Below are 24,802 nucleotides of genomic sequence, written 5' to 3'. Positions count from 1 at the left end.
CCAGCCAACCTCAACAGGGAAACCATGACTTACTTCTGAGGAAAAACAAACAAGTCAGTCACTTTAAACAGCCAGCAGAGTCTTGCCCTTTCTGGAAAAAAGTCCTAGGGGATTGGCTAGAATACAGTACCCTTTCTCTAGTATTTTCGAACCACCCTGTAGAAGGCAGTAGAAAATTCTATCCCTGCTCTGGAACTAGATGTTGCTAATTAAAAAAATCTTAGAGCAAGAGTAAGGTGTTTTTTGAAAGTGGCTAGGGATTTTGGGTGCCCAACTTGACTCCTTAAAGGGATTTTTCAGAAGAGGTTGAGTGCTCACCCTCCGAAAATCAGGCCCTTTAAGATGTCTCATGTTCTAAGATCACTAGATATTACTTTAAAAAAAAATCTCTAGGTCTCATTCCCCAGAGGTTTTTAATAGTAATTTCTATAGAACTCTTCTGGGGTCCTACTCATTTCACATTCTACAGCACTTCTCCAGAAAGGGACTGTCATAAATATAAAGGGAAGGGTAAATCCCTTTGTAATCCCTCCTGGCCAGGGGAAAGCTCCTCTCATCTGTAAAGGGTTAAGAAGCTAAAGGTAACCTCGCTGGCACCTGACCAAAATGACCAATGAGGAGACAAGATACTTTCAAAAGCTGAGAGGAGGGAGAGAAACAAAGGGTCTCTGTCTGTCTATATGCTGTTTCTGCCAGGGATAGACCAGGAATGGAGTCTTAGAACTTTTAGTAAGTAATCTAGCTAGGTACGTGTTAGATTATGATTTCTTTAAATGGCTGAGAAAAGAATTGTGCTGAATAGAATAACTATTTCTGTCTGTGTATCTTTTTTGTAACTTAAGTTTTTGCCTAGAGGGATTCTCTATGTTTTGAATCTAATTACCCTGTAGGGTATCTACCATCCTGATTTTACAGAGGTGATTTCTTACAAGAAGACTTTTAATAGAAATAGAAGTAAATAGAAGTAAAGAAAACTGAATGCTTTTTCATTGTTCTCAGATCCAAGGGTTTGGGTCTGTGGTCACCTATGCAAATTGGTGAGGCTTTTTATCCAACATTTCCCAGGAAAGGGGGGGTGCAAGTGTTGGGAGGATTGTTCATTGTTCTTAAGATCCAAGGGTCTGGGTCTGTAGTCACCTAGGCAAATTGGTGAGGCTTTTTACCAAACCTTGTCCAGGAAGTGGGGTGCAAGGTTTTGGGAAGTATTTTGGGGGGAAAAACGTGTCCAAACAGCTCTTCCCCAGTAATCAGTATTTGTTTGGTGGTGGTAGCGGCCAATCCAAGGACAAAGGGTGGAATATTTTGTACCTCGGGGAAGTTTTGACCTAAGCTGGTAAAGATAAGCTTAGGAGGTTTTTCATGCAGGTCCCCACATCTGTACCCTAGTGTTCAGAGTGGGGAAGGAATCTTGACAGGGACAGGACCGAGGGAAAAACCCAGGGGGCTGCATCCACTCAAGTGACAGTGGGGAGGTGCCACCTAGACCAGAGTTGTGAATTCAACTCAAGGAAGGGTAGGCAGCGTTGATGCAGAAGCCAGCAGAGTTGGGGCTTCAGGTGACCTTGCTGTTCTTTGATTTGAGTTTTCACCACATTTTGTATGGAGGATAAATATCACCTAAGCGGAAAAGCTCCAGGATCCTCTCCACAGCGTATCAGGACACTACAGGAGGGTTTTGACGTCCCTCTGCAAAGAGATCAATTCTCTGCTTGCAGCTGCCACACAGCCTGCCTTGCCCACAGACGCAGAGCAATAATGTATTTGCCCATCAGGAGGTGCCAGTTTTAAGTCAGAGTATTTGCAGAAGCAGGAAGAGTCTAGAGCTGTTGAGGATATAGGATCATTTTATTAGGCATGACCTGGCTGCTCTTAGAGTGTAAAAGCAGTTGTTGGGAAGATAAGAGTCAGACACGTGCCAAAGCCACTGAAATGGAACAGCTAGAATAGGGAGATAGGAAGTGCTGCAGTTGATTAGACTGGGAGTTGCAGTGCTGCTTGGGGACTGGTGGGAGAATTCAATTTGGCCTCACATTTTGGCATCGGCTATTAGGATGCCAGAGGTCCTAAACAGGAGTACAGTTACTCCCAGGCTGGAGCCCTCCATGCTTCTCATTGCAAAGCAACGCCAGATAGTACCATGCTAGGAGAGGAAACACAGTGGAAACAGAGCCCCACACTGAATACATAAGAGGAAAGCCAAAAAATAACACAGCTGGCAAACCGTGTGGTCCCATATTGTCAAGGAGAAAAGGGCTTCCTGACTTAGCAGGTCAGCCAGTTTGTGCCCTGAAGCATGGGGATTGGGAATCACTAATCTTTGTCCTTGCTCAGTGTCACTGCAGTTACTATTGTAAATACATAAACCAGCTGACTGCTACCAGCTGATGGAGTTACTCCTTTGCCTCAAGCGCTACTTCTGGAGCTTGAAGGCACCAGGTTCTATTCTAGCTGAGAAGCCATGTCAGGGGCATCAGGCTTCCATGGGCTCTGGACTTTAGATGCTCTGTGTGAGCTTCTCCTGACACGGCAGTGCGTGATGCCCTGGCTAAGTGGGTCAGACCTACTCTTCCTGTACCTGGCCCACAGAAGATAATACCTATTTGTTGCTGCTAGGTTAAGAAGTCATTCCTTTCGTTCAGCCCCAAAAGCACAGGCCTCTACCACTTGAAGGTTCAGCTTTAAATCCCGCTAACAACTTATGGTGAGCAGTGGGGGCACTTGTTACACCAACCCCCTTTTGGGACCTTTCCAAACAACAGTATTTTGTTCCGTAATCCTGCATGAGTGAGTTCCACATGTTAACTGTGCTGCATTTTCAAGCACTCATTTTCTTTGTTCTGTCCTAAATCTGCTTTGAGCGCCCTCTTCATTTTGCATCACTGAGGCAGGGTCAAGACCGGCACCCACACGACTTTCACACACACACACCTTGTCATAATGCTTCTCAACCCACTGCCGGATGACGTAGCCCTGTCCATTTTAGTCTCCTTACTAGGGGAAGCCACCGTGATCATTAAAATTGGAGATGGGGTCCAGGTCAAGGATGTGGCATGTTGGCTCGGACAGAACATGCAGGGGAAGCTCAAGGAACACTGTGTGCTCCCTCTAGTAGCTGATCCACGTGAAGGAGAGCAGCCTACTGCTGCAACCAGCTAATGGAGTGATTCCTTTACCTTAAAAGGGAGGATGTCTGTACTGTGGGGCTGGAGAGCCAAGGTTCAAACCCCGCTAACAAGCCAGGCTTGGGGGTCATTATACCTGCACAGCCACCCCTGCCCTGTGGATTAGCAGAGACCGTCAGTCCCTAAGACAATCAACAGCCCTGAGGGGCTACAACAGAAGTTATGGGCTTGATGCAGGAATCACTGGATGAGGGTCTCTGGTTGCATTCTACAGGTGGTCAAACTAGATGATCAGAACAGCCCCCTTCCAACCTTAAACATTTAGGGATCTGGCTCCTTCCACTGCCGTTAAAATCTGCCCCTAAATGTGTTAAATTTTCTATTTTCTTTCAAAAAAAAAAATCAGCCTTTTCCTTCCCCTTTCTTCCCTTGCCACATTACAGAGTCCGCTCCCCCCAGTAATTACGGCCAAACAGAAATGAAAGACGTCACACAGGCACGACAGGTTTCTAATGCACCGGAATGAATTTGCTCCCTGTAATGCCTGGTTTCATATACACCGGGGTGAATAAATGGCTCTGGTTCAGCTCCATTTCCATTACCAAATGCTCTGCGACGGCTCCCAGAGGGCATGGGGGCAAAACACTTGTTTGGTGAGGCGTCACTTTGGCCAACTCCTTCCAACACAAAATATTTGAACCTTGGGTGGTGTGACAAAGTTCCTCCTCTACCTTGGTGGGTCTTGCGCTTATTGGCGGATTTGCTCGCCTTGGAGCTTCAAAACAGCCCTCCGTTTGGCCATTTTCATGAACCCACAGTCCAGGTCATCTCCTCCTGTGTCTGACCAGGAGTTGAGAGGTTTGGGGGGAACCAGGGCGCGCCCTCTACTCCAGGTTCCAGCCCAGGGCCCTGTGGAATGCAGCCGTCTAGAGTGCCTCTGGAACAGCTGTGCAACAGCTACAACTCCCTGGGCTACTTCCCCATGGCCTCCTCCCAACACCTTCTTTATCCTCACCATAGGACCTTTCTCCTGGTGTCTGATAATGCTTGTACACCTCAGTCCTCCAACAGTATGCATTTTCATTTTCACTCTCAGCTCCTAGCTCCTCTTGCTCCCAGCTCCTTACATGTGCACCACAAACTGAAGTGAGCTCCTTTTTAAACCCAGGTGCCCTGATTAGCCTGCCTTAATTGATTCTAGCAGCTTCTTGATTGGCTGCATGTGTTCAAATCAGCCTGTCTGTCTTAATTATCTCCAGAAGGTTCCTGATTGTTCTGGAACCTTCCCTGTTACCTTACTGAGGGAAAAGGGACCTACTTAATCTGGGGCTAATATATCTGCCTTCTATTACTCTCCTGTAGCCATCTGGCCTGACCCTGTCACAGTGGGGAGAACTTCCCTTCCTGGGGCTAGGGCACTCTTCTGATGAAGGGGAGGGAGACAGCACATTGCACTTCCTGAGAGCATGTATCATATTTTTCCCTTTGATATTAACAAGGCTTTGGAAGCATTGGCCCAGCCCTGCTCTCCCACTAAATTGCAACATCTACAAAGGGGCCAAGCAAATTACCCACTATTCAGGATATCCCTGTACTGCAATGTTGGCCTTGGCCCCGTTCTAATTAATCCTCGGAGACATGATACAGCCTTTCTTCCTCCCTCCCCCTCCTCCCCAGCTTGGGTTCAAGGGAGCAGAGGAGATGGTGCAGTGCCTACGGCTGATCCTTCTGTCTGCGCAGCCCACAAAGAGCCAAGGGGGGACCTGGCCCCTCTCTGTCTGCCTGCAATCTCTGGCCTGCTGGCACTTTCCTAAGGCAGTGTCTACACACCTTGGAAGAGCCCGACGCAGCTGGTGCTGTAGTGACACCCACTGCTGATCCCCAAAGTGTGTAGCTGCACTAGAAAAGAGGGGGTGGAGACTGGCCTCCTTTGGAAAGCACGGAGATCTATAGCTGAAATGTGCTCTGTAAGAGTTGGGTATTTACACTAGTTGTCCACACTAGGCTTCTACCACCTGTTCTTAGGGTACATCCACACTGGAGCTGGAGGTGTAGACAGACCTATGCAATCCCTCAAATCAAGCTAGCATGCTAGAAATAACGTAGCGGTGGCAGAGTGAGGGGCAAGCTGCCCACGTAGTTACCTAGGCTCCCGGGCAGGATCGTACTTGGGACAACTCACCCCTCCGGCCACCCAGGCGGCCATGGCTAGACTTCTATTTTTAGCGCACTAGCTTGATCAAAGCTAGCCTGGGCATGTCTAAAGGAGCTGGCAATTACACAATCAGCTCAAGCATAGGCACACCCTATGTGAATACCAGGGCATACAAGGGTGGGAACTGATAGGTCACTTCAGGTTAGCTCAACTGGGCTGAGTTGGGGCTGTTCCTGAGCGTGCCCCACTCTAACCCCATCAATACATGGATCCCAGCATTCATATTCTAACAGCTTTGGTTGCAGAGCACACCACCATGGTCATCAGTTTGAGATTCATGCTGCAGCCAAGGTCATGAGCGTGTCAGATTGCCAACAAAATACAAGCACCTCGCGTGTGAGGTAAGAGACAGTGATGCGGTAGCTTTGCGGGGATTCTTTAGTGAGGCTCATGGACACAGGCAGAGCCCGTGCTTCTCTGTCTAACACGGCCCACGTTGCTTAGCATCCCCACACATGGTCACCCTGTTACCCGGGGTTATCTGAACCCAAAGCTCTGGTAAAATTGACTTATTTCCTGACACTGCCTGGAAAACAGCAGTGGGGGACACAGCACCTCTGTCTGCTGAACGATTGCTACACATGAGTGCTTCTGCTCAAAAAATCCTTGTTTTTAAATGGATTACAAAGCACACACATCAAAACTGGCAATAGCCTAGAAGCACCCCAAAAATAGTTACCCAAAGTCTGAGGTGGTATTGAGCAACAGCGACAGGGTTCCAGCGGCCAGCCTTGCTCCCAGCCACTGGGGAATGTGGTACCACTCTCCTTGCTTGTACAAAATCCAAACTTCACCAAAGCACATACTCTGACAAAACTTTTATAGCACCTCAAAACAAAGCACTCATAGTAACTTCTAATAGGCTGGGGTTTCCCTAGCAACAGCAAGAAGCTCAGTTTCTACTTATCAGCAAATCAGTTTCTAACAACTTACAAACAAAGGCACACAGACTCAAGGCAATTTTCCACTTCCCCTCCCCACCAAGGATCTTTCCTTGTTAGTAACACACTGCAGCTGGTTTTGCCTGCCTAAATGAGGCCAGATTTTCCTGATGCTTGTGGCATCCTCACTTCCAGTTTATGGGGGCTAAGTGCACAAGATGGCCATGAATTGTATCAAATCCAGTTCTCTCATAACAGCCCCAAGTCCTGACCTAGGCTACCCGGAAGGGAGTGGTAATGGAGCTAGAGGCTTCTTTCACCTTCGGGATGCCAGCTTCTAAGTCAGTCCAGCAGTCCCATGCACTGGCAGGATTGGGCTCACATGAAGCGAGTTTTGAGGGGGGAGTCTCAGCCCACCTCCCCAGTGGCTAACAAAGGCTATTATGGAGTTAAACTGAGGAACAGAATCCATTAGCAGGGAACATGGAGATGAAGCCACTTATAAGTGTGCTGAGGGACAGCATAAAGACATCATGATTGCAGCCTCCGCTGAACCCCCAGCCGATTCCACAAGCCACGCATGCCTCCTCAGCCCACTGATTACACTGCCAAAGGACCCAGCATGGCCGCATTCTGATTACTAGTGGTAAATGGCAGAGCTCAGCCAGCCCTGAGACCAAAAGCATGAAGAGGAGAGATGGCGGGAGACGATCTTCACTAGACACACTGCATTGGTGCAGCTGCACGGATATTGTGTGGGAGTGAAGATAAGCCCAAAACGTCCCTCTCTGCACAATGGGGATAATAGCAATGCTGTGCCTCCCTGGAGGCTGGGAATACAAGAGGAGAATTAAAGATTGTGAAGTGCTGAGATGGTGCCATCTAAATACCCCAAGTAGATAGGAGCTGCAACAAACTGAACAGTCCAACTGACTCTATATCCCTCAACACCAGGACACTGGTTGGGCGCAACCGAGGCAGTCAATGAGCGGAAGAAATTTCAACCCTTTAGCTCTTTGACGAGCTAGCGAAAATGAGGAGACACTAGAGTGGAAAGAAAGATCTGAACAATTAAAAACGTCTTTCTGATGTTAATTTAAAAATGCAAGAAAGAGCTGGAACCCTTCCCACCCACCCTTAGGTTTTAAACGGACTACAAACTGCTCAGGAAAGAGACTTGGTTTTCCAAGACAACCGCTCAAGGAACACATCTTTGCAACATGCAGCAGAGGCCAGAAAAGCAAGTAAAATATTAGGGAGCGTGTTGGCTGCTGGATACTGATGCTTGCCGTTATATTCATGAAGATAATGAGAGAAAGGGTTTTTAAATTATATAAAACACCCTTCCCCTTCAAAGCCTGGGTCAGCCACTAACAGATGAGGCTCCCTTTTTGGGCAGTGTATTCCCACCATAATTGTCCCTCTCACAGCTCTGGGAGCCATTGGGGACTTGAGTCTGTGTGAGATGAAGGGAAGACTTCAGGGTTTGGGACTGGGAAACAAACCCAAATTAGAAACCGATCCCACCGTGAGAGAGAGCCTCTCTCGCCCCTCAATGATTTGGCATCTCTAGCCAGCCCAGCTTGCAGCAGGATGTTTCACTGCATGTCATCCCCAGTGTTGCATGAGGGCCATGAAGATTAGAGCCAAATATCCAATCAGCTGTGTTGTAACGGAGCGTCTCTCTCACACACACGTGTCCTTGGTCACGGATGACATCAGCAGCCTAACGAACAGGCATGAGCCTGGTCATCAGTGACATAGGGCACAAGACGACCCTGAAACGAGATGGGGACAAGAGCAGGAAGGTCCCCTCACCCATTCCAGATTGGTCTAAATATCACCATCAGCAGAGAAATTCATCCCCATTCTAACTTTGCTCTCTTGATGATCCAGGGAAGAGTTAGTAGCAAGAAGCCCTGCTGAGGAGTTCATGAAGTGAAAAGACCAGATGGTCCTTTATCTATCACTGCCTGAAGTGTCTTACTGTGGGACTTCATGTAGGACAAGGTCAGAGAAAAGATCCCCTGATGCCGGTTTCCTTGTTTTAGCTGCTTAGCTATCCTGCCTCTCATAGCCACCCTCATTTAGGGCTATGCATTAACAATTTATTTGGTGCCATCCTGTTTATTGACAAAGAATGTTCAAAGCCCTGTTTCCCTAAATGCAGCAAGGGACAATCTCTTTGCTCACACGTCCAAACCCCGTTTCAGCCAGCACTTGGCCCAAAAGCTCCCTCTAGGCTTCCCCCAGAGCCGTGCTCCTCCCCAGTGCTTGTTCCGGCTGCATCCTTGGCTTTCTGCTGATTCTCTCTGCTGTGTTCCCTGCTATTTTCATAGATACAGATACACCCCCTCCAAGCAATCCCCCAAATCCCTGCCGCTACATGCCTATGTTTTCAGTGGAGACTACTATTGTTCCGCTACCTGGTTCCATGCAGGAGCTTAATTGTTTCTTGCATTTATTAATGAGGAGCAGCTGTTACACTTGTTTCAGTGAGGTTCAGTTGAAACCATAACAACATGATTACAATTTCTCAGCGTCTTGACAGATCCCCAGATAGGCACTCAACGTGCATGCTTGGCCATCACTACTCATCCAGAGAACGAGGCACGGCCATCTCATTAGCCTCATGGGTCATGCTGGAGGCACTAGTGCAAAGCCACCAGGAGCCTGTGGGGGCAGATATGTACACTGCACTTGGCATTATGCCACTTATGACCACCTACGCTCACATGGGCATTACAGGGCACAGCATGCTCTGTCAACACATAAACGATATGGGTTGGATCCTGACAGCTCCACGGACTTCAGCGCCGACTTTCACCAGCTGAGGATCTGGCACTGTGCGCTCTGCAGGAGCCCTCCCAGGAGCCCTGCAGACAGACACACACAGTCCAAATAGCAGATCAATCAACTCTAGACTAGAGATTAGACCTGAGGGGTCAAATCCTGCCTGGAAGTTTTGCAGCTGACGTTAATGGAGACCAGGATCTGGCCAACAGAAGGGAGTCAGTTCCGCAAGTGAGTGATCCACTGGTTGCTCCTTCTGTGTGTTCATGCATTTGATTTTTCAGAGTCCACATGGACTTCCCTTACAACGAACCCGGTGGTCCCTTCACTGCACAAAGACTGCAGCAGTCTCAAGACCACGAAGTAACAGTCCCCTCCCTACCCCCCACCACACCCCGACCTCCCTATGGTCCTGATCCAAAGCCCACTCAAGTCAAAGACTTGCAACTGATCTCAACTCGCCATATATGGCTGCAAAGCCAGAGCCGAGATCCATGCAATCAACGGGAACCTCTGCAATTGGAGTTGGTGGAAACAGCTACTCCATGCATCACGTTCCCCATTCATTTCGAGTTACTGGTGCACGCTCCCACTTCCGTTCCCCTCCAATCACTTCCACAGCTCCTAGCAGCCTGATAACTAGGAGCCAGGCCACGCCAGCTCTCACAGAAGCTGCAGTCTCCCTTCTGGCAGGCAGGGTCACATCATGCAAAGGTAGGTACCAGCTCAGGTAAAAAGTTTCATTTTGCAGCTGTCAGAAAGCGTCAGCGACCAGCCAGGAATTTCTGCACGTTTGGAAAGGGCTGCGCTTTGAAAAGGCCATGGCAGATCTAAATAGCATTGGTGTGTTTTCCCACTAACTGACTCTGGGACAGTTACAGAATGAACGCAGGGAAGAGGGGATTCACACCAGCAGTTAATAGAGACCAGTGATAATTGCTTTCCCCAGAAACGGCACCCACGCCCAGATGTGCAAAGGTATTTAGGTGCCTAACTGCTAAAGCTCATTGAAACCAATGAGAGTTTAGTTCCTAAACCCCTCTGAGGACAGGCCCAACTCCCAGAACTCTCCAAGATGCCACAAGTTTCACATACTCCAGGCACCATAACCCACAGTCCCAGCCCTTTAAGATTTCCTCCTCTCGTGCAGAAAGTCCCTTTGTGGACAGGAACGTGACGATATTCAATGGATTTTACTCAGCAAAGGTGTGCACCGTTTTTAAGGGGCCGGGAGCATATCAAGTTCAAATTCTCTCCCAAATGAGCATTCGTGCAAGGGGAAATTTTGGGTTACTTGTTTACTAGTGACATTACAGTAGTGACTTGGGGCATTCTATTTCAGCGGAGATCTCCTTGTGCTGGGCAGATATGGACACACAGTAAGAGACAGTTCCTGCCCAAAAGAATCTAAACACACAAGACAGACAAAGAGTGGGAGGGGAAACTGAGGCACAGAGCACAGCAGTGACTTGCCCACAGTCACACAGCCGGTCAGTGGCAGAGCTGGGAATAGAAGCTAGGTCTCCTGACTTCTACTACAGTGCCCTACCCATTAGCCATGCTGCCTGTATTTAGCAATATTAGTGTCTTGGTCTCTCTCGCTGAGAAGCGAAGCTCCCTTCCAAGGAGTGGCGTGGCATGGTCAGAGAAAGGCACTGGGACCTTGCCACCCTATTCCCCATCTGTACAATGGGGCTATGACTCTCCCCATCATAAATACATTGGGGCAGGAACTGTTTCTGGTTATTAGTATGTACAAGCACCTAGCACAACGGGGCCCTGATCTCCGTTGGGGCCTCTCAGTGTAACTGTAAGAACAAGGGGAAAGTATTCCTAGGACACGCTTCAGGGGTATCCATTTAAAATGGAAACACTGCCTAGTGTGGGTGAATTCCCCATGCGTTGATCCCCATTGTTCAGATGCTTTGATCCGTGTTTATTTTCCATCAGCCTTGAACAAGCAAGGCCAGAAGAACTCTGGAGGCAAGGAAGTATTATAACCAGGGGCCTATTAGGCGGAGACAGCAGAACATGAAAGAAATTACAGGCTGCAGAGCAATAACTGACCCACTGTGGAAGTACAGGAGCAAGGAGTGCGAAGGGAAGCAGGCCTGCTGGTGACCGTTTTTGAGAGCGGACGACGACGACAGTGCGACCACGTGTAAGGAGACTCCTGGGATCTGCAGTTCAGATCAAAGCTATGGGTGGCGCCCTGTCCTGTGCCAGGCTCCTGGGCAGCAGTTTTGATAGTGGGACTGTTTCACTGAAGAGCCAAGTTCAGCCCTGATATCACACATTGGGCTGCTGAGTGAGTTTACACCAGAAATGGATTTAGCCCCCGGTTTTCACTGTTCTAATGCCTATGAATATGCCAGGCAAGGGGCCTTCTTGGAGGCCAGTCACAGCTGGGACAGGGCTTGGAGCTCCATCGTCCCTTCACATTCAGCTGGAGTGGCCCTTTGGGAGCCTCGTGCGTTGCCCCTGCTGACGCACCCACAGTCCTGCGTGAAGGACCTGAGCCCATGCCCACTGAAGTCAGGGGGGAGTCAAGCCAGGGACTTGGATCTGGCCTGAGGTCAGCAACTCATAAGAACGGCCATTCTGGTCCATAGAATCATAGAAGGTTAGTGTTGGAAGGGACCTCAGGAGGTCATCTAGTCCAACCCCCTGCTTGAAGCAGGACCAATCCCCAATTTTTGCACCAGATCCCTAAATGGCCCCCTCAAGGATTGAACTCACAACCCTGGGTTTAGCAGGCCAATGCTCAAACCACTGAGCTATCCCTCTCTAACCCAGTATCCCGTCTCGGACACTGGCCGGTGCCAGATGCTTCAGAAGGAGTGAAGAGAACAGAGCGATTTATCCAGTGAGCCATCCCCTGTCGTTCAGTCCCAGCAGCTCACGTGGCAGCCTGCAGCTCTCCCGCCGCTTTCCAACAGCAAGGCTGGAGTGGTGGAAGTGAATTCCCTCCCCCATCCTCTTCATCAGCACAAGGAAGTTGGCTGTGTGGCCCTGATCTCCCTGCTGACGGGAGGGGGAGAGAGGAGGTGGAAGCAACTTGCAGTTGCCCACCAGCATCCCGACTTCTCCCGCAGCAGACCCAAGTTCAGGCTGGTCACGGGTTTGGTTAGCCCGACTGACCAAAAAACATGCATCACCACCCCATTATCATCAGACCAGCTAGTGGAGGAGTCAAACTCCTAAGGCAAAATCCTGGCTCCATTGATGCCAGAGGTAAGACTCCATTGGTTGCAAAAGGCCAGGATTTCTCCTAAAGATATTAAGGCCAGACGGGACCACTAGCAACCCTCTACTCTGACCTTTCTGGACAGCAAGGTCAGGAAAATCAACACAGCTAGAGAAGCATCAGCTTTCTCCATTGCCATTAACCCCTTGAAGCAATTAGGCTCCTCAGCAAAATAATAGAGGAATATAATAAACCTAGCTCTTTTGTAAGGCACTTTGAGATCTACTGATAAGAAGCTGTGGCAGATTGAGCACTCACCATCCCGGCGCCTCCTGCTGGTAGTCTGGGAATTAGCTCTTTCCAGCCTTGGAGCACCTCCTGCTGGCCAGTGTCTTGCCTGCCTCAGGCTCCCATGTCCCTCCCAGACTCCAGTGCCCCTTACCGTGGGGTGCTGCCCCACATCAGTGCCCCACACTCTGGGTCTCCCTTCCTAAGGGAACTCCCTCCCCCATACCCACCTTGCCCCAGTGGCTACTGCCAGTTGTCAACTAGCCCCCTTTCTCTGGGGCAGACTGCAGTCTGTAATGGCCACTCATCACTGGCAAGGAGGTTGGACCTGCTGCCTTTCTAGGCCCAGCTGTTTCCCTGCAGCCCCAGTACCTCCTCTGGCCTTCAGTCAGGCCTCAGCCTGGGGACTCGCCAGGCCAGAGCCCCTAGCTCCGCCTGCCTTTCCCCAGCACTGCTCTGCTCTGCTTCAGGTGTCCTGTGCTCCCAGGCAGCCAGGTCCTTCCCACACCAAGGCTGGAGTGAGACTGACCCAGCTCCTCCCTGAGCCCTTATATCATGGCCAGCTGTGGCCTGACTGGGTGCAGCCCCAGCTGTGGCTGCTCTTAACCCCTTTTCTAATTGGGTCCCCATTGTATCACTGTCCCCATTGTACATATGGGGAAACTGAGGCAGAGAGGTGCAGTGACTTGCCCAAGGTCACCCGGCAAGCCAGTGGCAGAGCCAGGAATAAAACCCAGGTCTCCAGAGTCCCGATCCAGGGCTCTTTCCCCTAGGCCCTGTTGCATCCCCACAGAAAAGCTACCAAGCCAAATCCTTTATAGCAAATTAAAATTATCTAAAATCACAGGCAAGAATGACAGGCTATTTTAGATGAACGAGCAGCTTTAGATTCCTTCCCATCCCTCCCTGCCTCTGTTCTGGCTTAATTAGTGGCGGATAGGCACACAAAAAAAACCTATTTCTTAAATTATCAAAATGAATGACGCAGGATCTAATTGGGGAGATAAAGATGCCTAGAACTTTGTAGCATTTCCTTTGTGCTTAAACAAAATGATTAATCTTAGGGTGGGGGGAGGCGGGTGGGGAGGAGGTGGCTTTTAATAGTCAGATTTTAGCAAATCCTCATCACAGACAGTCAAGCTTTGGTTGATTTGTTCCACTCAATGCCAGCAACAACAAAAAATCAGGGAGAACAAAAAGCGATTTCGCTATCTCTTCTCCTCCTGAATCTGCTCTGTAGATAAAAGGAAGAATTCAACCTATTAATTTCTCTCTTCTTGGGCGAATTTGTCCTTGCCACTGGGCAGAGCGAGTTGAAAAGGTCACCAAGTTCTCCAGTGGATACACCTGTAACCCGCACCGGTCCCTGAGATCTCCCTGATTCCGTTTAGGGCAGCAGCAAGCCAGTCCCTGGTATCAAAGAGGTTGAGAAGCTGCCCTGTAATATTCATTCACTCACACCCACACACACACATCAGGTTAGGCCAGGCTGTGGGAATTCTTAGTGCAATTAAAATATTAGCGGCTGTTATTTTTCTTTAATTACCGTGTAAATGCAGGGGGCTGCCCACAGGGAAATCTAGTGTCAGGATGCTATATATAAAAATATATTTTCACTCTGCACAGAAGATCTGGCATATGCTGCCTGAAAGAAAGGTTGGCTTCCAGCTGCGACTGCACAGACAGTCTCTGCGGGAGGCAAAGCTACCTTGAGATGTAATTCTGCTCCTGTGCTTCCCTGCAGGAGGACAGCACTTTCCTGAGCGCCTGGCCTCAAGTTAAGTTCTGGATTTTCCTCCAAATTGCTCTGGGTGGTGATGGGAGTGAAGGGGAAGTGGGACAGGAGCAGCCCAGGGGGAGCCCGAACCATTCAAGCCCTGCAGAACAGGGTTTGGAAGAGACCTTGATCAGGCATGGACATTGCATTAAACCTTGAGTAGTCGATCCTCATGGAATGCAATGGCAGAGTGTGTCACGTCCCTGCTCTAGCAGCTGGTTTCCTAGAGGATAACTACAACCAGTCAATGAAGTGACTCAATTGAGAGAGATCTGTGCTGCTGATGGTCCCTGGTTCAAGCCCATAAGACGACTGATGCAGGGGTGGAGTCATGTCACTTGCAACCACCCCATGAGATCTACTGGATAGAGCACTGGACTGGGACTCAGGTGACCTGGGCTCTAGTCCCAGACTGGTCACTGACCTACAGGGTGACCTTAGGCAAGTCACTTCCCTTATCCATAAAATAGGGATGACAACATGCTTCCCTCACAGTCTATCTACAGCCAACGTTAAGAACGGAGAGTGAAAGCAGGGGACCAGCCTGCTATTGTTTCTATGTTAGTATCGCTGGGTTTCTCAACCCCCCTCCCCATTCTTGTCCATGCTGCAGTCATCACTGCAGCCAACCAGCCCCTGCGGTCTTCTCTGATCCCACAAGCCACGCACAGGATCTGGACCCCAGGCCTTCAAACGGGGCAGCACAAGCATCAGGATGGATAGATACAATGCAGGAGTCACAGAGAACCCAGCTTGACTCTCCAAGCATCTGGCAGCTCAGCGGGGCTGGAAGCTGGGAGGGGAAAAGTTTTTCTTCTTCCTCTTCACTTTTCAGCGGAGTAGTTTTGCTCTGGATTAATAAAGATGGAAGCCCAGGAGGCCTTGTTTTCTTCCCTCCAGAGTCACTTTTCAGAGCAGAGTCGCACTTCAGTGAAAGTTTATGCAGCCCTTTCATACCGTTCGTCTATTTCAGCTCGAGAAGCACACACTGGGCCTCTGTCACGGCTTTCGGCACCGGATCTCGGAGGCTCCTTTTGTCTGTGCCACCCCCAAATTCTGTATATTCCTTTTGAAATTCCCCCGCCCTTACAAGGACACAGGCCTGCTCAAAGGAGCCATTCCCTGCAAGAGGGTTCTGGGTCTCAAGGCTGCTCTGATCTGTTCTCTCATAGCACAAGGGGAGTTCCACAAGGCTTCGGTGCCTTGGAGTGACGAGCCATTTCCAGCGGGAGGGAGGGGAAGATGACACCGATGAACCAAAATTTCCCAGTTGCCAAGTGATATCCCTCGATTGCGGCATCAGGCTCAAAACAGTACCCCACAGCCTGTGGTGTGAGCCCATGTCCCAGAGAGTTTACAGCCTAGATCAGGGGTCTCAAACACGCGGCCCGCGGGGCGCATGCGGCCCGCGGGACTATTTCCTGCAGCCCGCCAGCTCCCCACGGCACCCCCACCTCCCCAGCATTTACCTAGAGTGGCTCCGGCCTGGCATGCACGGGGAGCAGGGCAGGCTCCCTCCCTGCCTGCCCTGCCCCCGTGCCACTCCGGGAAGCGGAGGGGACCTGGGGGAGAGGGGGCACAGGGGTCTGTGTGTTGCCCTGGCCGCGCCTCCAGGTACCTCCCCCAAAGCTCCCATTGACTTCCCATTGGCAGAGGACAATGTTGCTTCCTCCAGCATTTGGTTAAGCTGTGGAACTCATTGCTGCAGGAGGTCCAGAAGTCAAATTCTGTGGCTGAGGTTTTAAAAAGAGGGCTGGACAATTTCAATATCACTAATGGCCAGATCTTAAATTCTTTACTCAGCTAGAACCAGCACGGACTTCAGTGGGAGTCAGGGCTGGCTAAAGATGACACGATTTGGTCCAGCATTGGTAGCTAAGCGCCTGATCCAAATCCCATTCAGGTGAATGGAAAGACTTGGATCAGGCCGTAGGTAAGTTAGAATAAGAATATATTGTAGTGATAGGATGACAGTGGCTGGCTGTGTCATTTGATTTTCAAGCTGCACTTTCATCCAGCCCACTTCAAGGCCGGGTCTGCACTAGAGATTGGAGGTAGCAGGATCACACTGATCTGGCTGCACATCCACACCAACCATAATGCTTTGCTTCCCCTCTGGGTACCTCCTTCCCCTCAGGGTACCCCTCTGGGTACCTACCCCAGAGTTCCTGGCACTATTCCCTGAAGCAGTGGCTTGTGGGAGATTTCAGAGGGCCACCTTCCAAGAGCCTTGCTGCTAAGAGGGGCGTTATTGCAGGATAACCACGATGCTGAAGACAGCTTCTGTCACTGATGTTGTTACCCACGGTTGTCAGAACCCGCAACTTAACTCTTTCACTCCAGGCAGTGTAAGGAATAAATCAAGAGGAACTCAGCGATTGTCTGATCAAGGAATAATACAAGTCAGCATGCTCTTGTCTAACACTGCAGTTGATTTGATTTAAGCACACATGGACATAAGCAACAGATTTAGAACATCCCAGATATTAAGTATTCAACGACAAGTTAGCGCTGGCCAAACGCCTCCCTGCCAGGGAGTAAAGATGTCAAGAAAACATCTCTCCCAGGATAGCTCCCCAAAGTACACTATTATCTAAACTTTTTAACACTAACTTCTACAAAACACACAGGCCATAATGACCCCTACTAAGTCATCACTTGTCTTAACTTCCAATAAATTTTTACTCTCAGAGGCGTCTAGACTCAAGGCTGTTCAGCCACATATCTTCTTCCAGTCTCAGTTGTTTACTTTTTCCTCCCCTCTTCCCATACTTACTGGCAGTTTTGCTAATTGTTATGACCTTGCTTCTGAAAGCCTGCCTCCAAATTAACCCTTAACTATGCGGTGTTCTATTTCATTCATTCACAGTGGCTGAGTGCACATAATATGGCTGCAAATAGCTTGATCACATTCTGGGGTATATACACCCCACAAATCTAGAGCAACAATGTCATAGTTCCAGGGCACACTTTGCTTTAGACCCCCTTGAGTGCACCCTTTTGGGGACATACCTCGCTACCATCACCCCTTTCTGAGAGCCGTGCAATTCTACCACCCTGGGACTGGGTCCCTCCCAAACATTCCCTGCATTTCTCAACCAGTGAGCACAAGAGCCCCAACCAGGTTTGGCTTCACTCCGGGGATCTGTGATCAGTGAGCTGATCAGAGCAACTCAGAAACAAAGCACTCGTTCTTCATTCATCCAAAGGTCTAAGGCAAGCGGAGACAGGAGGTAAAACCATTTAAGGGCTATACGCAAATTCCCCCATAATCTTTCCTTGCAAGCTTCAGTACATTTCATCCAGCTCATGGGCGGTGAGTATCGAAGGCCAAGGCGGGCTGAGCCTCCCCAAACAGCCGTGTGTGGTCTCGCCCACGCTGGGGCTAATGGGGGCTGGCCTGAGCTCCAGACTGGGGATGCTCGGGCAGCCCGTGGGGGAAGGGGTGGCAGCTGCACGCGGGGGCACTCTGGGCTCCAGCAGGAAAGGCAGAGCCTCAGGAAGAAGAGCCCGGGGTTCACCGGCTGCCCATGATCCAGCCATCTCCGAGTTGACCCAAGCAGAGTGCCCCCCTGCAGTGTCTGTCTGTCTCTCTCAGCTTTCACTGCCAACCCTCTCCCCTTTTCTAGGCCCGAGATTCTGCAATGCTTTCGTATCTTTGGCAAGAGCAAACTCTTCTCGCCTGGATGGAGTCAGGTAAGTACCCACTTCGCCCAGCCGTCATTGTGACCTTAACCCCTTTGGAGCTTTTTATCCCAGGTGTTTTATCTTTGCGTTGTCTCATGTCCTCGGGGTAGTCTATTTTTTTTGTCAAGCTCCAAATTTCTCAGTCAAGGTCCAAACACGCCAGAGAAATTTTTAAAAAATTAATAAGTAACTAAAAAGATGTTGGGTCTGTTCAAAAGCATCTCACGGTCCGGATTTGGCCCGCAGCCCACCTGTTGCCTACCCCTGCCCAATGCATTCAGGCAGGACAATATTTATAAAAAACCAACACCCAACTCCTTTGCTGTCCACAACTGGCAAAAGGGCAGGCAGCGAGCTCTATGGGGCAGGCAGCACGGTTTGACCAGGCCAGTGGCTTCTGGCAGCCCTGACTCTAGGCCCGCAGAACACAGAAAACAGACCAGGCAGGCAAGCTGAGGAGTGCTCTGTGGGACAGGAGTGGAGGATATTTGCGCCATTGGGGTTATTGTACCAGTGCTCGGCATCCGCACTGGCCACGTACCTATGGAGCGTGGTACCGTGGAAGGACCGCACCGCGGTTACCCATGCGGGAAGTCAGTCAGCTCCAAAAAGGGGTCACAGCGCACTGGCCACGGGGGAGCCGGCGCATGGGGGCATGAAGTACATCGCATGCATGCCACGCGGTTGGCACAATGAGCTCCCTCCAGTATAAGCCAGGCCCGGAGGGCGCAGGGACCTACTATACCACCGCATTTACTCCAGAGTCACGCCACTGAAGTCAGCGTGGTGACACCAGCGTAGAACAGAAGAGAAACAGCGGTGAATCCAGCCCAGTGACTCCTTCCCCTGTACATGCCCCGTCTCCTGCAGCTTATTACAGCCCTTTACCCCTGCAGGGAGCATCCTCGCGCGGAGTATAACCCAGCCATTTCCTAGCACTGAGCTCACCGTCTGCTCCTCAGCCAGAAGCAGCAGGATTTCGTTCCCTACCGGACGCTTTCCTTTCTCTTGAGCATCAAAAGACGGGTAAGTGCATCGGCAGAAGATGGTCTGATGCTTTATGCTTTTTGCAACAGCTTGCAGAGAGCCAGAGCTCTTGAGTCGTCCCTTCCCCCCCTCCCCACGGCCTCTCAGAGGTCTGAAGCAATCTTTTAATCTGGCATCTAGCTTCACGCTGTAGCTCTGCCGGGGCCTTTTAACAAAGGCGGGGAGCCCTGGGAAAGGGCTGAACCGAGGCTCTGTTCCGAGAGGCAGCCAAGAACAGAGCTGCAGCTGTTTCAGAGATAATCCAACCCCTCCAAGAATTATTGTTTTCCTTAAAGCCCCAGCTCCTGGAGTCATGTGAATCTAGGAGGATTTCAGCCTTCATTCTTAAAGTAAGGTGCTAGCCCTTGTGGCTGTGGAGAAAGCTTCAGAAATGTGACCCCAGTGTGCCCTGAAGGCTCAAAAAGCAAAGGACAAATAAAAAGAACCTCAAATCCATAATTTTTACATAATCTCATGATTTAAAGCCAATCTCGTGATTTCTGGTGAGCCTGACTCATGATTTTGGAACATTTGGGGCTGGCAATGCTGCCCTTGGCTCCGCTGAATCAGGCTGGGCCCCGCCAGGGACAGTTCAGGCCCCAGGGCTCTCAACTCGCACTTTTCACCAGTAGATCTCAACATCCTTCAGTCTTCAAAGGTCTCTCTCCTCAACAGCCCTGGGAGGCAGGGCAGGGCAGGGCGGCCCATTGTACAGATGGGGAACTGAGGCAGAGAGGGATGAAGTCACTTGTCCAAGATCACTGGGAGCCTGTGACAGAACTTGGAGTGAAACCAGGGTTCCCCAATCCTAGTCAAGTGCCGTAGAGCAGTGATTTTCAGAGTACAGGTCGCAACCCAGCGCTGGGTCACGGAACGTCAAGCACAGGGTCGCCTTGCTGATTCAAATTGTAACGATCGTTGCCATGCAGCAGGGACCTGGAGAGGAAAGAGGTAGGCGGGAACTGAGGAGGGGAGCAAGTTGGGGCTTGCAGGGCTGCTGTGGGCCTCTCCCCTGGCCCTAGAGCATGCTGCTGCCGGCAGGGAGAGAGGGACCCTTCCCCCAGAGCTCTGTGATGCCTGCTGGCGGGGGGAGAAAGGGGCCCCCTCCCGCGGAGCTAGCTGGGGAAGAGAGGGCTGGGGGGAGTCCTCTGGCCCCAGCCCTGGGGCAGCCTGCCTGCACCCCAAACGCCTCACCCGTGCCCCACCCCAGAGCTCACACCCCCAGCCAGAGCCCTCACCCCACCCCGCATCCCAACCCTCTACCCAAGCCTTGAGCCCCCTCCTGCACCCTGAACCCCTCATCCCCAGCCCCACCCTAGAGCCCTCACCCCCAGACAGAGCCCTCATCCCTGCTCCCCACCCTTGGCCACCTCCCCCACTCCTTACCATAGGCTTACTAAGGCTAGTGTTAGTGATGTAAAGTGGGTTATGCTGGAATGGACTGCAATATTATGATTTTATGAAAACTCTAGTCAAAAGATATAATTATGCTGGGTCACGGACATCACCAATTTTCTTCAACTGGGTCACGAGGAAAAACGTTTGAAAACCACTGCCTTAGGGTACATCTACATTGCATTGTCAACCCAGGGCTGTGGGGCAGGTTTGTGGACTCAGTGTTTCCAAGCCCACGCTTGAGCATCCACTCTGCCTTGTAAGCCTCGGTTTACAATTGTTGGGCCTGGGTCTCACAGCTGCGCGAACGTGGCTATGCCGCACCATCTGCGGCTTGAACTGCATCCCCACCGCAAAGTGACAGGGCTTGGGCCCGAGCCTAAGTGGGACCTGGACTCAGACCCCCTCCCTCTCCTGGTGGGTCCTAGGACTCAGGTCCGAGTGCTTCCTGACCTGAGCCAGACGGATGTGTGTGTGGACGACAGTGGGGAGGGGTTGGGCTCAAACAGGAGTCTGAGCCCAGATTTACAATGCAGGGCAGACACACCTTTACCCACAAAGCCAGCCTTCCTGAAAGGCCTTGGCTATTTCCTGTTTCAGTGAACTATGCCTGCCAGTAAATTTGCTCAGCAGAATACTAGTGTGAGTTGGCCACGGAAGGCCAAAGCAAGTTACTTAAATCACACGAGCAAGTATTTACGGAAACCTAGTTAATTATTAGTAAGATTGAGTGGCTCCTAGAAGCCCGTCGTGCATTGAGAACCCCCTTGGCTACACCCTGTGCAAAATCCAGGACATCGCAAGAGCACAGCCTGCAGTATTCCCCCTGAGCACAAGTTCAGTTCAAGCTTCAGAGAAAGCGTCACACAAAGGAGAGCAACGGAAGCATCAAGCGGTTTTTCAAACCGCTGTGTTGTGCTGTTCGATCCAACGTGCGCTGGCTCAGACTTCCAGCGACACTACAGCGCGAGCCTGCGGAGCGTCCCCCATGCCAGCACGGTCCCGCAAATGCTCTAGAGACACCGGTTTTAAAAGAGGAACCGAACACACAAAGAGGGAGAGACAGACCCGTGAAAAGGCAGGCCCCCCCCCCCCCAACGAGGGGAGCGCTGGATTCAGTTCCTGTTGGAAAGGAGATGGAGAGCCCATGAGGCAGAGAGAGACAGAGGAAGATCATTCCAGGCAGCAGGGACTGCAGAGGAGAAGGCTCTCGCACCAAAGCGCTGTGGTGAAACTGCAAGGAGGGAGGGAGCGCACAGCAGAGACTCACCCAGCTTAGCTTTGGGCCTGTCCACTGCCTCACTGTTCACCCTGTTGGGCTCCCCAATAACTTCACATGTCACAGGATACCCCTTTGGGGGTCTGGTTTATTAACAGAAGAACTCTTCCCAGCTCTCCTCCTCTGGTCTCTGCAGGTCCAGAGACACACTGGTCACCATGTCTCTAAGCACCAGCCACACGACTGATATCTGCTGGCTCACACCCTTGGGGCGGCGTTCTCAGCCCTAGCCCGACTGTGGCTTCCCTCCCCCAGGCTGGCTTCTCTCCCTGCAGGCCTCCCCCATGCATCTCCCTGTTCAGAGCAGCTCACCCAGCCCTTCTGCTCCTGGGAGTCTCCCCCTAAGCCCTGGGTTCCCTTTCTATCTCCCAGAAGGCCTGGCTCTGAGTCACATGCTGCCCTTGCCCCCCAGGGCTCATTCCCTTCACCTGGGGAAGCAGGCTACACCTGAGGCAGGTGAGGCTGAGCCCCCAACCCTCTTAAAGGGCCAGCTTCCCCTGTCACAGAGAGAAACCCATAAAGCGTCTCACTTAGATGCTTGCTGAGGAAGCCCAGTGTAAAGGGAGCAGCAATCAGGACCAGTGTGGCAAATCCTGGTTAATCCACCCAAGCCAGGGTAAGTGCTTCCTTTGGCCTAGGGAAAACAGAACTGAACTGCTTTGACCCAGCACATCCGGCTGCCGCCTGCCCTCTCTCAGTGGAGCTGAGTTCCCCAGGCTCCAGCATACAGCTCTGAAATCCTAAACAGGAAACCCACCTGCCCTGCTGTGCCAAAGCAAGAATCAAAGGAGCCCAGCTACCGGCCTGTGTGTCTGGAGTGCAGCAGGTAGGGGGGTGTCCCGAACTCAGAAAGAGCCTAGGGATACAGACATCAAGGGCCAGAGCCATCCCCGGTGTGAACCCCAGTGAAGTGGGGTGTGGTTTTTTTGGTCCAGAAAGTAAATTAAAATATTTGTACACCTGGTACAATGTTACAAAACGAGAGGCAGACACTTTCGTTAACATGTCGAGCCAGCCACACTTGCCAATTCCCAGGTGCTGAGTGGGAATGCTGCCTAACATAGATAAGATTTCACACTCCCACGGCAGGCGGGGGCTGCGAGCCCAGAACAGCGGGGGGCAGCGGGAGATGGAAGTATTGCTCATGTGGTATAGCAGGGGGAGAGGGGGCTAAGCACTGAAAGGGGCGGCCCAGTCGCATCCCCTCGAGAATCGGGGCCGGAATCCATTCCAACCCACACCCGGCTTTGTGCGTTAGCAGCCCCAGTTAGCAGGCCTCAGTCTGTTATTCCCGGGCCAAGGGACCCCTTTCCCCATCTGACGCTAACGCAGCCTCTTCCCACCCCACACGAGCACCCGTTCCACTATTCGTAGTCGTCTTCTTCCACCTGCCCCCTTTCCATTCCCTCCTCCCCTTTAACGACACAGCCAGGGCTGCTGGGAGCCCTTCTCCGCCTGCAGGGATGGCATGCGGCACCATCCCAAACATCTCAGCCATGCTCCCCACAGGAGGGCAGGACTCCTACAGCCGGCTCCCTCCCCTTCCCGGAATCCTCATGGTGTGAACCGGGGCAGGACCAGGGGAGCTCCCTCACTGCCCACCGGCTTTGGCTACAGGCTTCATGAGCTCCTAGCAGGCCCTCTTGAACAACTCGGGGGGCCACGATTGTGAGTTCAATCCTTGAGGGGGCCATTTAGGGATCTGGGGCAAAAATTGGGGATTGGTCCTGATTTGAGCAGGGAGTTGGAATAGATGACCTCCTGAGGTCCCTTCCAGCCCTGATGTTCTATGATTCTATGAACTCCTGCTGGTAGACTCAAGAACAAAGGGCCTCGCGGGTGAAAGCCCTCACTGCTTGATGGGCATCTGCCACAAAGGGACATCAGACAGGGGCAAGTCTAACTCTAGGCAAACTAGGCAGCTAGCCAGGCTAGCAGATTTCTGGGCAGCTGCCTAGGGCTCCCCTTCATCATGACGGAGGGGCAGCTGAGCCACATTGGAGCATGTGGTAAACTTGAGGGAGCTGGTGTGCTAGCTCACAACGCCACTCAAGTTTGGCCCCCTACACCGGAGTCATATTTGGCAGACAGCCCCCCTTCCCCACCCCCACATCCCAGCTCCAGACCCCCCTCAAACTCTGGGGCACATCCCCCATCTGGATCATAGCCTTGCAGCTGGAGCGTGTCACTACGCCCCCTTCTGCCCAACGAAAGGAGAGGAGAAAAGAGTCGTTCTGCCTCTTCCTTGGCATGGGCCTCAGGCAACACCCAGGAGCAAGTGGGGAGGACAAGTCTGAAATCAGGGTCACACCAGGATATTACAGGATCTAGGGCTTCCCTGCCACAGAAACACCAGCCACTCTAGTCAATGGTGACCATGCCCTGTCCCCTCCCAGAATGAGACATGGCTGGGGCTGCCAGCCATCGCAGTCAGGAGGGGAAAGGATCCAGTCCGCCACAGGAAACCTCCTTGCTTCAGCTTGTCAAGAAGCATCCTTGCTGCTAGCTTCTCACCTTGTCCCTGGAACACTCCCCAGGCTCTCTACCTTCTGCTAGGCAATTGGCAAGTTAACAAGGACCTAATTGTTTAACCCCTGCTTATTTGTACAAGGCCCCCGCTGAGATCAGGGCCCATTGTGCTAGGCACTCTAGGGACACAGAGCGAGAGACAAAACAGACAAGACAGACAAGACAGACACGGGACAGGAAACTGAGGCTTGGAGGGGGGCTGTGACTTGGCCAAGCTCAGTGGCCAAGCCCAAACCCAGGTCTCCTAAGTCCCTGTCCAGTGCCCTGTCCACTAGCCCACGCTGGCTCCTTTTATGCAACGCTGCCCCTTTATTCTCCCTTGCTACCGCTGGCGAGTTCCTTCCAAGTACATTAGTTAAACGTCTGTGGGCCACATTGTGTGTCTAACTTGGCTGAGCCCGGACCACGCTCATCACCGTAGGATCTGAAGGCCAGTTTCTGCCCAGTTACCACGCTGAGTAACACCGTCTCGGCCAGCGGCCCTGTTGGCAGTAAGGGGCTGTTCGGCGTGCACCCAGGCACACGTGTGCTCCTCTGGGGCGCAGGGACCATCCCCCGGCGTGAGTGGGAACAGTAACCGGGGCTGAGCTCCCTCCAGCTCTGGGTGCCCAGAACCAGGGCTG

At 51.5% G+C, this 24,802-nt stretch overlaps 1 long non-coding RNA gene across 1 annotated transcript; it reads left to right on the top strand.

The window, feature by feature from the left end:
- The first annotated feature begins 17,389 nt into the window (after positions 1-17,389).
- Positions 17,390-19,500, top strand: LOC144929552 (uncharacterized). Its single transcript, XR_013634829.1, has 3 exons — positions 17,390-17,496; positions 17,893-17,959; positions 18,847-19,500. It is a non-coding gene; the product is annotated as an uncharacterized LOC144929552 (long non-coding RNA).
- The last annotated feature ends 5,302 nt before the right edge of the window (positions 19,501-24,802 follow it).

The sequence above is a fragment of the Lepidochelys kempii genome, chromosome 19 (genome assembly GCF_965140285.1).
Source record: "Lepidochelys kempii isolate rLepKem1 chromosome 19, rLepKem1.hap1, whole genome shotgun sequence".
Classification (NCBI taxonomy): domain Eukaryota; kingdom Metazoa; phylum Chordata; order Testudines; family Cheloniidae; genus Lepidochelys; species Lepidochelys kempii.
This window is presented reverse-complemented; position numbering and strand designations above follow the sequence as displayed.